Source organism: Hibiscus syriacus, unplaced genomic scaffold (genome assembly GCF_006381635.1).
Source record: "Hibiscus syriacus cultivar Baekdansim isolate YM2019G1 unplaced genomic scaffold, ASM638163v2 tig00008145_pilon, whole genome shotgun sequence".
NCBI classification, from domain to species: Eukaryota; Viridiplantae; Streptophyta; class Magnoliopsida; order Malvales; family Malvaceae; genus Hibiscus; species Hibiscus syriacus.
Genome location: NW_024062153.1, coordinates 895,507 through 901,658, shown reverse-complemented (window position 1 = coordinate 901,658; position 6,152 = coordinate 895,507). Strand labels below are relative to the sequence as shown.

General features: G+C 31.7%; 1 long non-coding RNA gene across 1 annotated transcript; it reads left to right on the top strand.

The window, feature by feature from the left end:
- The first annotated feature begins 403 nt into the window (after positions 1-403).
- Positions 404-1,408, top strand: LOC120202015. Its single transcript, XR_005523697.1, has 4 exons — positions 404-465; positions 792-842; positions 940-966; positions 1,398-1,408. It is a non-coding gene; the product is annotated as an uncharacterized LOC120202015 (long non-coding RNA).
- Positions 1,409-6,152: the final 4,744 nt, after the last annotated feature.

Sequence of the window (6,152 nt, the reverse complement as noted above, 5' to 3'; positions counted from 1 at the left end):
TATGACTGCCACATAATAATCCAAGACATATGCTCATGGTCGGTCAATCCAATATATTGTTCTCTAACAAAATAATCATGTATCAATTCTGACATGTCTATGTCAATAACAACTCATTGTCATCAATCAATAACATGTTAGTCTTAAGCGTATTATTGTTGTTCATGCCCATAATAATACTTGACTAGGGATCTTTTAATAATAACAATTATGTCATTATATGAACTTTATTATCTTTCAGTTTATGTTAAACACATGTATATATATAAATGAAAATAATAGCGGTAATGCCTTTATTCAATAAATTCGGTAAATAAAAGTATTATTACAATCATCATATGATTGATCTTTGGGCATACTCTAACAGATACATGGTTCTTTAAATTTGATCTTTTGTTTTCAACTAAGTATGAAAGAGATGCTAAGAAGTATTGGGATCAGTTCTACAGGCGGCATCAAGATAAAGTTAGTCCTCTTGCGGTTTTGTTTAAGTTGTTTTCACCCCTTTTTATATATACTAAGGCCATTGTTAAGATGTTGTGTTATTACTTAAATGCACTATATCTACTCCCCAAACCCATATTTTGGACTGGCTATTAAATAATGTTAAATGCTATAATAGATACCTAAGGTTGAGGATCTTTTTGTACTAGAAATGGTTGTGACAAACAACAAGGTTCTTTTTGGGATTACTTCGAAAAGCTGCAACTTATATAGAACCACTGCTACAGGAATTTTATTATGTTCTTTGGTTTAGTGATTTTGAAATTGTTTAATTCCTATCGTTTCAGTTTTTTAAAGATCGACACTACCTGGACAAGGAATGGGATCAATACTTCTCTGTGAGTCGAAGCTAACCATTTTCTTCTCTTTGTTTTTGACTTTTTAATTCTTCAAGGTTATTTATTTCCTTTTTTAACTAATTTTTTATTAAATTAGAGAAGCGGAAGAAAAGTTATTTTAGAGGTAAATCACTTAACATTTTCACTTACATATTATCCGTTCAATATCTATTTTGTGGTAAATAAATATATTCCTACTAATACTATTTTCCTGAGTTTGAATCCGTAATACGTTCTCTGTTAATGCTAGGTTATTTGGAAATGGACTTGTTTTAATTGAGTTTGAGTAAATGAGAATAGTGCTAACATTTCTGATTTCCCTATGAATTCTTATTTTATTCCTCTAAATGGTCTGGTAATCTTATTCGAGATGCCCTTATTGTTGAAGCAAATGGTGTGACAAACCTTGTTGAATGTTGGTCACTATATATGGTAGAACTTGACTTTATTGTTCCTTATATTGTGTGTTAAGTAGTTCCCCTTCTTGTCTAAGGTTCTTAAATTCTCATGCAAGGTTTCTATATATTATAGAACTAATGTGACCTTGGTGATCAGGTTGGTTGTGGTACTAAAAATATTATATTCCCTCTAATTGCTACATACCCAGAGGCTTTTGTTTATGCATGTGACTTTTCACAACGCGCAATTAATTTGGTTAAGGTTTAGTTTCTTGTCTTAATTGCTCCATTTTTTATAATAGGAGGCTGAGTTCCTAATATTTGAAAATTCAGTATGAATAGGTATTGTAGCTTGAATGAATTATTTTCCCATATTATTGTAGGTTCATAAATACTTCGCAATGTTGTAACCACTGATGACCTTAGCGAACATATTTCTCCTGCCTTTGTCGTTGTTGTAACCATGGTATTTGGATAATATTTGGATATTTCATTATCTGCCATGAGTGCTCATGTATTTTTTTCTATCAACGATGACTGACATTATGAGTAGATTTTTGTGTTATCTGCAATATCGCCAAAGAAGATGCCTTTAGTCTTACAGAATATCAAAAAAGTTCTCAAGGTCATTGATAATATTTTTGCATAATATCAATATTTATAAATATTTCTTATCTACCTTGCTTTTAAAATTAAGCTTGGTAACTTTCTTCATTTTCAAATTTTTTGTTGTCTTTCTAGCCAAATGGTCATGTGCTGTTCCGAGACTATGTTGTTGGTGACCTTGCTCAGGTTGATCTATGCATATATCGTTTAACACTATTTTAGTAAAATTAATGTGCTAAGATCTTATAATCTGCTAGTATATTCTTGTGATAATATGAGAACATTCTTGTTTTTTTGTTTTCAAATAGACATAGGTGATGGATATTATGTTTGTAAGTTCATGAAAGAGATAGTCGAGAACGGACTTGAAGTGTTGGTCAATAAGAATGTAAGAAAACTTTTCTGATACACATCTGCCATATCATACATACACATTAGTCATACAACTATCATAAAGACTTGAAGTAGGATGTTATTCTAAACAAATTAATGCAAGTACTTGTTAGCAAGACTGAAATATGTGAATTCGTGTCGTGATAATGTATATAATTTATATGGGAAGTTTTACTAATTAAATTTGTAAAATTTATTTTTACATATGCTTCAAAGAATGTATATGTAAAATTGGTTATTTTAGTACTCTTTGATAGTTATATACTTCACTTTAAATAAGTATAATTTATATACTTATTTCATATTTTTTTACTTAGGTTGGCGATGAGAAGGAAGAATACACAGATGATGACATCGATAATATTCGCAAAGAATGGGTATCTTATGTGGCAAACTTTATTATGCCATGATATTTTGTATTGACATATGATTACAATATTTTTGATAACTTAATGTTAATATATTGTACGCAAATGTATTGCTTATATATAATACGATATATAGATTTAGTATTATGAGGCATTAAATGTGATTTAGTTTGATTATTTGTCAATCTACAATTTATATTACGACATACAATCACGACACACGAATGTGTGTCATTTTTTAATGACGTGTGCTTCAATGACACGCAATGTAAGTTGTAAATTGTCATAAATGCGTGTCATAAATTTATGACACATAAATGTGTGTCATCTTCATTTATGACGATGGCTTCAATGACGCGTAATGCGCGTCATAAATGTGTGTCATAAATGCGTGTCATAAATGCGCGTCATATATTTATGACACACAATCACGTGTCATCTGAGATTTATGTCGATGGCTTTAATGATGCGCATTTGTGTGTCATCTGCACCAATCACATGAGTCTTTTTAAGTAGGGACCAACTCTACTACAAATTTGCTCAACTTGTTGAACTCACACTCATACTCATACACATTGTGATTCTCTTGCTTTAAACTCATAAATTCTTGCTTCATCTGACGAATAAATTGATCTCCAATGTACTTGTTCTTAAACTCCTCCAGAAAGAACGACCATGTCACCTGGTCCCTTGTAACTTACATCTTCACATTCATCCACCATATTATGGCTTGACCTCGTAGTAATGAAACTACCCCATCCAGCTTCTCCATTTCAAAACAATGGAGACTCTCTAGCATAATCTTAATGTCGTTAAACCACAGATCAGCAGCAATAAGACCTTCCTCAACTTCTCCTTCAAATTCAGGTGCTCCCAAACTTCTAATCTCCTTAGCCACATTCATCTTAGAAGCTGAGGTAGCATATGGTGGGAAATGCGTCAGAATCGCGTCCAACATCTGGAAAATGTCTCTTGATCTTGTATAGGCACTCCCTGAGGTGTCTGTTCCTCACCTTGCCTACTTGGGGCAGGTGAGTTACTGCTACCTTTATTCATATCTCCCGCTTCACTTCGGGAGCCCTCAAAGTCTGACATCTAATAAGATCAAATCATTATTTTATTAGTAAGGACATCATACTAATTATCTTATTAGATACGAAAAACTTAACTCTTAGTTGGCATGTACACTTTTTAAAACAAAAATGACTTCATTTCGAACTTAAAATCAATTAAATTATAGCTATGATACTATTAAATGTAACACCCCTAACCCATACCCACCCCGGATACGAGTCTTGAATGTCACATTAACTTGTCGAATCCTTGATTCTTAAAAATAGGTAAAAATTTAAACTTTTATTTGTATTTAAAATGGTGGAACCTTTGAATTAAAGTAAATAATAAAAAACACACATTCTCATTTAAATAAAAAACTTAATAATTTACATAAATACAAGAAGTACAAGTTTACAAAATAGATCAGAGCATTACAATTTAAAAACTTGTAGTACATGCCAACAATTTACAAAATAAAAAAACATACATTTTAAATTGTTTGATATGATCTTTATGGGAGTATGCTATCATCGTCTAGCTTCAACCTTATATTTTCTTCAAACCTACGTGTGAAACATTCACACGCTAAGTCCTTGAATTAGTGAGGCAAGTACAAGTCTAATAAAGCATTATATAATAAGTTTTTATTCTCTTCGTATAACACATTTCATAAAAGATTCAATTCTCATCTTGAAGAAAAACTTCACTTTACTTATCACAAGTTTTCCTTGAAACACAACAAATTTTGCCTCACTTGAGGCATTTTTCTCTCAAAAGTAAAATTTTTATTTCACATGATATAATTTCTTTTGAAACTAATTTTGTCTTACTCGAGACAGTTTCCTTTGGAACCCAAAACATTGACATCGTTTCTCTTGAAACAAATTGTGCCTTACTTAAAATTTATTTCTTTTGAAAGTACAACTTCTAACATCATAAATTTTGACCCTTTTGAAAATTTTCCCTTGAAACAAAACTTTGAAAAATCTCTCTTGAGATAAAGATCATTTTTAGTCTCACTTGACATAATATCGATTTCTATAAGTAAAAGATGCACTAGAATGAAAATTGTTGTTTTGTTCCCTTTGACTATTTGTGTCTTTACACTAATGGGCAAAGAGAGGCAATTTTTGACACCATTTTTGTCTAGTTTTTTTATTATTATTATTCAATTTATTTTTATAGGCCCAAAGTACAACCCAATAACAACCCTAATATTACAAAACTTTAAGGCCCATTATGTTACAACTTTTGGCTAACCCTAATTTTATGGTTAGCCACCTACTACCACAACCACATAAGTCGTTAGCTATCCGCGCCACCATCGCCATAAAAAAACATTGTCGCCAACCTTTAACGGAACCATGTCGCAGCCACTTTAGCTGGTCCTTGTTCCACCAAACCAAATAAATCAGAATCATATAAATAACAAAATCAAATCTAACAAATCTAACCACTCCCTAAAAAATTCAGGGAGTCTATACCATCTTAACCGCCCACCATAATCACTCTCCCCAAATATACAAACCATGGATATAACATGCAATCATATAAGAGAAAAAAAGGGATTCCAATAAAGAAAATCGAAAAAAGGAACCATCCCGAGAGAAAGAAAATAAAGAAAAGATAGAGGACTTATCTTCTTCAACACTAGTCGGGGAGTTCGAAGGTCCTGAAGTTGAAGAGGCCAAAGAATTCTTTCATAGATCTATGGTGTTCGGGAAAGTTTTAGGTCAATCGAAGCCCAAATCCGTACTTAGAAAGAGGAGACACTTCGATAGGTGGTCACCTCTTAACTTTTCATTGTCGATGAGCGGTAATCAGAGCTGACCGACTGAGATTCTTATAGTGGAACCATCTGTTTTTGGAAAATAAAGAAAACAAACAAGGGTTTGAGAGAATTCTCTCGATCTGGTTTTAAGTGGGAGAAACAAAATAAATTTTTAAGGTTTCTTAACCCATAAAAGAGGCTTATATACCTAATTCAAAAAGGTGTCGTTTTAGCCTTGGATGCTAAGTGTTTTGGTTAGATGGGATAATAACATATTTAATCCTCGTAACTTTTGTAAACTTTACATTTTAGTCACTAAATGGAGCTTTAATGGTTCTAATTCCTAGTTTTGAATTTTTTCCGCTTATATTTTGGTCACCATGTGATTATTGATTGTTTTGGTTAAATTTCATTTATTAGTAGTTGATTTTTGATTTATTTGGTTTTGGCCCTTCGTGGATATTCTATGGTAGGAAATGCCTAATCCAAGCTTGAGGGTCTATAATCTTGCTTCGTATACATTTTTTGGAAAAATTAATAAATAATTAAATAAAATTGATGTCTTTTAATAATAAGTTATGTCACTTGGTGAACAGACTTAATATTTGGTATAAAATTTCATCAATTCAATTATACCTATTAGTTTTTCAACAAATCTCTTCATCAAAATGTCATAACCTTTTGATTAATTTCCTCTCCCCTTTATATAGGTTAGTTG